The sequence below is a fragment of the Tamandua tetradactyla genome, chromosome 10 (assembly GCF_023851605.1).
Source record: "Tamandua tetradactyla isolate mTamTet1 chromosome 10, mTamTet1.pri, whole genome shotgun sequence".
Taxonomy (NCBI): domain Eukaryota; kingdom Metazoa; phylum Chordata; class Mammalia; order Pilosa; family Myrmecophagidae; genus Tamandua; species Tamandua tetradactyla.
Window position 1 is genome coordinate 93,518,892 of NC_135336.1, and position 8,858 is coordinate 93,527,749.

An 8,858-nucleotide genomic window follows, 5' to 3' on the forward strand; every position below is an offset into this window, starting at 1 on the left:
ATGTAACAAAATAAGGTATCAGTAGCTAAGAGAGTTCAAAAAGATTAAAAGGCTATTCTGAAGGCTATTCTTTTTTAACATATGGATGAGATTTATCAATAAAAATATATTTTTTAAATCAATTGGCCATAGATGTGAAGGTCTATTTCTAAACTCTCTGATTTCATTGGTTAATATAACTATCCTTAAGTCAATACCAAGCTGTTTTGACCACTGTAGCTTTGTAATATGCTTTTTTTATTGTTCTTTTTTTTACTTTTTTATTGTATAGTATAAAATATATATACAAAGCAAAGAAATAAAAAGGTAATAGTTTTCAAAGTACTCATCAACAAATAGTTACAGGACAAATCCCAGAGTCTGTCATGGGCTACCATACAATCCTCTCATATTTTTCCTTCTAGGTGCTCCAGAATACAGGAGCCTAGAGAGCATAAATACTTCTTTTATCATCACAATCGATTTTTTTCCCTTCTTTTTTTTGTGAAAAATTACATATAGACAAAAAAGCTATAAATTTCAAAGCACAGCACCACAATCAGTTGTAGAACATATTTCAGATTTTGACATGGGTTACACTCACAATTTTAAGTTTTTACTTCCAGCTGCTCTAAAATACTAGAGACTAAAAGAGATATCAATTTAATGAGTCAGTATTCCTATTCATTTGTTAAATCCTATCTTCTCTGTATAACTCCACCATCACCTTTGATCTTTCCATCCCTCTCTTGAGGGGTGTTTGGGTTATGGCAATTCTAAATTTCTCATATTGAAAGTGTCTGTCACTAATATGGGATAGGGAGATGGAACTATCTGATATTCTGGAGAGGCTGAGCTAGGTTTCAAGACTTATCTTGACCAGGGACACATCTGGAGTTTGTAGGTTTCTGGTAAGTTTCTCTGGTGCCTGGAACCCTTGTGGAATCTTATATATTGTCCTAGGTGTTCTTTAGGATTGGCTGGAATGGTCCCAGTTGGGGGCTGGCGGGTTATGATAGGAAGCAAGGTCTACTTGAGGCTTGCATAAGAGCAACCTCCAGAGTAGTGTCTGGGCTCTATATGAACTCTCTCTGCCACTGATTCTTTATTAGTTACAATTTTTTTCTCCCTTTTGGTCAGGATGGAATTCTTGATCCGATGTTGACAGGGAGACTTTCACCCCTGGATGTCATGTCCCCTGTAACTGATTCTTTATTAGTTACAATTTTTTTCTCCCTTTTGGTCAGGATGGAATTGTTGATCCCACGTCACCAGGGAGACTTTCACCCCTGGATGTCATGTCCCCTGTAGGGGGGGAGGACAATGATTTCACTTGCAAAGTTGAGCTTAGAGAGATTGAAGCCACATCTGAGCAACAACAGAGGTCCTTCAGAAGTAACTCTTAAGCGTGCCTATAGGTAGTCTAAGCTTCTTCGCTACCTACATAAGCTTCACAAGAGTAAGCCTCATGATCGAGGGCTTGGCGTATTGATTTGGGTGCCTCTAAAGTTTGACATTGTATCGGGATTCCCTGATGGTAAATTTAATAGTTCCATATTCTTTCTCCCCTCCCTCAGGGGACTTTGCCAGGGATACCGGTTTATGATAGAATGACTGTTTTCTACAGTTCAACTAAATTGAGTAAACTTTTTTGAGCTCCTGATTATGCTTCACATATTATTTGAATAGCAGTATTTGAAGATAAAATATTAAAGAGCAGAATCAGGTTATCTGGCACAGGATAATTAGGGTAAAAGGAAGATATTGAAGGTAACCAGAAGAATCTAGTGATCAAGAACCCTGTCATGAGAATAAAAACCAAGTCTCAGAACATCAGAAGGAAGTGAAACTGGAAAGGCAGCATATTTGAGGGTTTTGGCCATGAAAAGAAGGAAGAAAATAGAATGATGACCACAAAAGAACAGTGTAGCTAAGAGATTTCTTTGGAAATTGAGATACCCAAGTATACTTTAGAAAACTTCTAATGAAAGTAAAGGTGAAGAAAATTAATTCATTTGACTTGGAAATGAATTTTTTAGACCAAGTGGTATCTTAAAACACCAGAAACCCTATCTCTTCAGTGTCCTAGCCCCATCTCTAATACTATATGTGTTCCCAAGAGAAAGAAAACCAATAAACACACCCTTGCTGAAGGCTATTTTTATGCAAGCTTCAGCTACATATTAATTACCATAGTTTGCTAAGCTCCAACCAAAACCATTCCTGCTAACCCTAAAGAACACCTAGGGCTCTCTGAGATTCTATAAAAGTTTCATATACTAACATTACTTTTCCAAAACGTACAACCTCCAGAAGGGTTCCTAGACCAGCTAAGTCCTCAAACCCAGAGGGCCCAGCCTCTCCAAGACCATCAACTAGTTCCTTTTCCCTATCCCATATTATCGACACCCCTTTGCAACATGAAAAAAGTTAGAATGGGCATAGGCCAAATACTCCTAAAGATTGGGACGATCAAAGGAGAAGGAGGATTTATAACAGAGAATATAGGATTTAACAAATGAGTATGACTGCTGAATCATTGTATTTATATTTCTTTTAGTCTCCAGTGTCTTGGAGGAGCTAGAAAGAAAAACCGAAAATTGTGGAGCAGTAACCCATACCAAAGTCTGAAATCTGTTCTATAACTATTTGTTACAAGGATATTTGTATTTGGATATTTATTGCTTTTTTTGTATATGTGTTATATTTCACAATAAAAATGTTTTTTTAAAGAAAGAAAACAAATGTAATATCTAGAATTGACTATTACATGGATCATTGTGAGCACTATGTCAAGATGACCTTATTTCTTTTTATTGATGGGGGAACTTGTGCAGTGAATTAGTGAAATATTATAGACTAGCTTTTCCCTCACAGTGTTTCTCATAGCCCTAGCATTTCTTAAAATGGTAAACCAAAAAAGGAGGGATTGATTAGTCAAGGAATTTTGTGAATCATTGTGTTAAACAAAATTAGTTTCAAAATACATTTTTATTGTAGGACTTTTTCATTTTTTCTTATTAATTTTTTAAAAAATATAACAGCAAACACAAACATTCTTAATATATGCTTATTCCGTTCTACGTATGTAATCAGTAATTCACAATATCATCACATAGTTGCACACTCATCATCATCATGATCATTTCCCAGAACATTCGCATCAATCCAGAAAAAGAAATAAAAAGACAACAGAAAAAAATTCATACATACCATACCCCCCCACCGACAACCAGCATTTCAATCTACTAAATTCACTTTAACATTTATTCCCCCTATTATTTATCCATTTCCAATCCATATGTTTTACTCAACTGTCCATAAGGTAGATAAACGGAGCATCAGACACAAGGCTTTCACAATCACACAGTCACACTGTGAACGCTACATCACTGTACAATCATCCCCAAGAACCACGGCCACCGGAACACAGCGCCACGCCTCCAGGCAGTTCCCTCCGGCCTCTCTGCTACACCTTAACTAGAAATGATATCTAGCCAATGCCAACGCAGGACTTTTAAGAGCATGTTGTGGTTAGCACGCATAGAGAATTTTCGTGAGGGGAAACATAGTATACATCAGCTTTAAACATGTGATATTAAGGCCCTTGTTCGGAAGAATACCCATAAATATCTGGATAAATATCTTTGAGAAACACGGTTTGGGAAATGCTGTCATTGACATTGGGTATCTAACTTTCAGCAGACCATGTAACAAAATCTTAAAGAAAGCCATGTGGGAGATAAGAGGAATTATTGCCTGTATGGTAACACATTTAGAAGGATTTGTGGCCAAAGACACAATGGGTTAGCCACTTCACCCAGCACTTCACTTATTTAACCATTGTTCTAGTTTGCTAGCTGCCGGAATGCAACACACCAGAGACGGATTGGCTTTTAATAAAAGGGGATTTATTTTGTTAGTTCTTCAGAGGAAAGGCAGCTAACTTTCATTTGAGGTTCTTTCTTACTTGGGAAGGCCCAGGGTAATCTCTGCTGGCCTTCTCTCCAGGCCTCTGGGCTCCAACATCTTTCCCCGGGGTAATTTCTTTCTGCATCTCCAAAGGCCTGGGCTGAGTTATGAGTGCCGAGATGAGGTATGCTGAGCTGCTTGGGCTGTGCTACGTTGCAGTCTCTCATTTAAGCACCAGCCAATTAAGTCAAACATCATTCATTGCAGCAGGCACGCCTCCTAGCCAACTGCAGATGTAATCAGCAACAGATGAGGTTCACGTACCATTGGCTCATGTCCTCAGCCACAGAACTAGGTGCCTTCACCTGGCCGAGTCGACAACTGAATCTACCTACCACAAACCAGCACACTGACTGAAGATCTGGAAGCTGTTCCATTCCAGTCTGCAGAGAAGACAAAGCTAAGATGAGCAATGAGCATGTTAAAAGACAAAATGGCATTCAAAGAGGCTTGATGAGCTGCGATGATGGACCAAAACTGACCAGCAAGCCCTGGCGGAGCTGAATGTCTTGAACAGAGGTTTCACATGCACAAATGCCAGAGAGAAGAGGACAAGAATTGAAAATGAGCTGGAGATTGCATTTGATTGCCCAGACTCAACTTATGGGAACCATGCATGCCATGTCTCCTAAAGAGCTATGCACCATGTGCCAGCCTTCTCAGGAGGATCAGATCCTCCAGACACAGCCTGTGTTCACGTGTCCTTTTTTTATTTTTTAAGAAACACTCAGTGCCAAGTTGGTGCACCTAGGTTCTGGGTACAAAGGAGTTCTTTGTACAATTCTTACAACTTCTCTGTAAGTTTAAACATTTCAGAATAAATGTATGACATAAAAAAGCAGGGGAGGGCAGTGCGATTGTGGCTTAGCAGGCAGAATTCTCACCTGTCATGCCGGAGACCCGGGTTCGATTCCCAATGCCTGCCCATGCCAAAAAAAAAAAAAAAAGAAAGAAAGAAAAAGAAGAGGAAACACTGTGTATAGATACCACACTAGAGGCCATGGCAGAGCATATATTGAAAATTATATTTAGGTCCTGACACCACACTGAATGCCTGCAGCACTTTCTGAAATGGGTGGCAGGACAGGGATTTTTTTTGTTTGTTTTATTTTGTTTTGTTTGGCTTAAACAACAGGAATTTATTGTCTTGTGGTTTTGGAGGCTTGTGGTTTAAAATCAAGGTATCGGTGGACCATGCTCTTTTCTGAAGTCTGACGTTCTGGTGGTGGCTTGCTGGCATTAAGTCTCTACCTCTGTCACATGACAACCTGTTTCCTTCAGTCTCCTCCTGTGGCTTCTACTTCTGCTTCCAGATTTCCTTTGCTTCTAAGGACTCTAGTGACATTGGATTGGGGCCCATTCTGCTTCAGATTGGCCTCATTTTAACAGGATAAGATCCCATTTACAAATGAGTTCACACCCACAGGATGGAGGGGTAGGACCTAAATATGTCTTTGGGGGGACATGATTCAATTTACCACAATTGGCCTGACTCATTCTTCTACCCATCCCTTCTTGGTTTACTTAATGTTCTTAATTTCCCTTAGACTATACCCTTGTAAAAAGTCCTGTCATTGAACTCTCTCCTCTTTTCCCCTGTTTGAGTATATCATCTCTTCCCTGCCAGGACCTTAACTGACATAGGTACTCACCTCCTAACACATATGCTGTACACACACAGAAACATGCATCTTTCCTGTCAAAATCGACCCTGACTTTCATGACCTAATATAGATGCTACTTTCTACGTGGAATAATATCTAATTTCGATAGGGATGTTTTTAAAGAAACGGGGGCTAGGGGGTTCTTGTGGAAGACTGATGAGAAGGTAGAATGAGAAAAGCAGAGTTGCTCATGGAAGCAGATCTCAACTCACGGAACAGAAGTTTCCATCAATACTGTGATGCGGGACAGTCCTACACAACTTTCCCTGGGACCCACAAAAGCCTCCTGTGCTCAGGACTGGATGTATATACCTTGTGAGATAAAGCCCAATCCACCAGTAGATAAGGGTCTCAGCATGTGTAAGCATCCCTGGACACAGTCCAACTCTGGTGAGATATGTTTTACAGCATCTGGCTCACACCCTGCGTTTTAGTTTGTTAAAACTGCCAGAATGCAATATGCCAGAAATGGAACAGCTTTTAAAAAAGGGAATTTATTAACTTGTGCATTTACAGTTCTACAGCTATAGAAATGTCCAAACTAAGGCATACCTTAACTCCAAAGAGAGGGCAGGTAACAGTTGGGGTTTCTCTCTCAGCTGGGAAGGCACATGGTGACGTCTGCTAGCTTTCTCTACTGACTTCACCTTCAAAGGACTTCCCCCAGGGTGTTTTCCTTCTGCATCTCCAGAGGTCTCTGGTTGTGCTGGCTCTGTTGGCTCTGAAGCTCTTTCCAAAATGGTTCCCTCTTAAAGGGCTCCAGTAAGCAACCCCACCTTACACCTTACTGAACGGGTGGAGACATCTCCATGGAAACCATCTAATGACAAGGTACCACACACAACTGTAAACAATCAAGATGATCCCACAAAGCAATATTGAACGAGGAGTAAAGAACATGGCTTTCTGGGGTACAGAACAATTTCAAACCTGCACACCCTGTAGTATATCTGTTCCTGGAGGGGAGCGAATGGGGCTCCTCCACCGCAGCACACGCACAGGAGAAAGGGGTGCTGCACCTAGGACATCTCCCTGTCTTGGCCACTGGTTGAGACCTGCCAGCCAGGGGTAACCTATGCCCACGAGTGAAACTTGTTCTTCTCTAACTCTTCTCTATGCGAATGAAACTTTGACCTAGCCAGTGCTGCGGGGTCTCGTTTCTGTTGGCCACCCCGGTGCCAACAAACGGTGGAATGGGGTGGTTCCCTTAGGTCTGAGTTCTCCGTGGCAGGTGTGGTGATACTCTTGCCACCCTCCCTGGGCTGAGACTCCACCGCTGGAGGTGGGAATAGTTGTCTTTTTCTAACCAACACATCCCTTCAGCCTACGGCTGAGACTTGAGCTGCCTCCCAGGGTGGGTGGTCTCCTCTTCACCTCATCTTAGAGCTGCTCAGTCCGAGCTGGTAGAGCATGTCCGGGTGACCCTGACTTCCTAAATGGCTTGGAATTCAGAGCCATAAAGAGGAGCGCTTTGCAACTAGTGAAGATGAAAATGCGAAAATGGACGGCAGCGAAAGCCTCGGTGGTTTTAATGTTATCATCTCTTCTTGGTGCTTGGAAAGGGGAAGGAGGAAGAGGCCAGAGGTTATGTCAGTTCACTATGTGGGCATCTGCTAACCTCCTCTTCCCAGCAAAGGATTAACCGCACGATCGGCTGTGCACGCTGACCAGCCGCCTCATTTCCTGAACCCTCTAGTTCTGACAGTACACAAGTCAATTCACTTCTTTAAAAACAAAGTGGAAAAGAAAAAAAAAATGTAGCTCAAGGGAAGCGGCAGGAAGCCGCCGGAGGAGGGGCGGCGGGCCGAGGGGCGGGCGACTGGTGCGGGCCACGTGGCCGTGGAGCGGGCACTACCCGGCTGGGCAGGCGGGGGGGCGGCCGGGCGTCACTGCGCTTTTCCGCCTCGTCCTTGCGCACGCCCAGCGCTGTGTCGGGGCGGCCGGGTCTCCTCCCCCGGCTAGGCTGCGAGCGCCCCGCTTCTTCGGCACTCGGCCCACGTTGGTGTGCTCGGCGCCCAGTCCCGCGCTGGCTTCGGTGGGAGACACAGATGACAAACGCGAAGACCTCAACGAGGCAAATCCTTTCTCCTTTAAAGAGTTTCTGAAAACCAAGAATCTCAACCCGAAAAGAGAGGCCACGACCAACAGAAGGATTTATTCAAAGGAAGCCGCGGGGCACGCGCTGGGGCTGCAGCACAACCTCCCACCTCCCCAACCCCACCCCGCGCCCCGACGGCGCGGCCCGCGGGGCATGGCCTGGGGAACCAGCAGCCATTTTTCCTAGCCCGGGACAGGGACCGGCGACCTCGTGGCTGGGGACGAGGAGGACGCGCAGAACGGGCGCCCTGCAGCGCTCACGTGACCTTCTTCTCCAGCCCATCGGAGCAGGCAGAGCCCGAGTCTGTCCCCGCGAGGACGCGGAGTGACACTGACCCGTGCGCCGCCGCGGGGTTCACCGCCCACGGGGAGTCTGCGGGAGACCCGCGCCTGCTGACGCTGCAGCTAAATTAGGATGCGCTGAAAGATGACAATTCCAAACTAAGAAGAAAGCTGGATGAGGTTCAGAGCTACTCGGAAACTTACACCGAAATGGCGAGGACGCTGGAGCGGAAATTGGAAGGGAAGCCGCTGAAGGAGGAGGGTGACTGCCATGACCTGGAGTTGGTGGCCCAGTGGGTGGTGCAGGACCTCGGGCTGCTGACCAAACGGCCTATTTAAGCAGAAAGTCACGCCAGGAAATGGAAACAGGAAATAAGTTTGCCCCAGGCTCAGGTCTCCAGTGTTCACCCAGGGAACGAGACCCTGTGGTCTGGCCAGGGCGCCAGCTTGACCGCGGTAAATCAGGACACCCGTGTGGCCTTGCAGAACCTCTGCGTCCTCTCGATCGACGCGCACTCATCCGTCAAGCAGCTGGTTTCTGGAGCGGAAACTTGACTCTTGTCGCTGAAATCCTGAAACCCATAGAACTTCTGAGATTAAGAGGAGGAAAAAGAGTCTTGAGAACCGAAAAATGCTTCTAGCCAGAAACTCTGTTTATGTCCTGAAGTCACTACTCGCTTATTTAGAAATGCGATTGTGTCTGTAATTATGCAGTCTTCCCCTATAGTAAAAACATTTATCGTAATTTCATGACCTAAAGCAGTATCATTAGCCAGTTGCGATGCAGGGGTAGCCGTGAATACTAGTTGCACTGATAGTTTATATGAAAGGGGGTAATATAACCAACCTTCTTTAGCATTTTCT

General features: G+C 44.3%; 1 pseudogene; it reads left to right on the forward strand.

Moving 5' to 3' along the window:
- The first annotated feature begins 7,115 nt into the window (after window positions 1-7,115).
- On the forward strand, window positions 7,116-8,655 carry LOC143647727 (endosome-associated-trafficking regulator 1 pseudogene; annotated as a pseudogene).
- The last annotated feature ends 203 nt before the right edge of the window (window positions 8,656-8,858 follow it).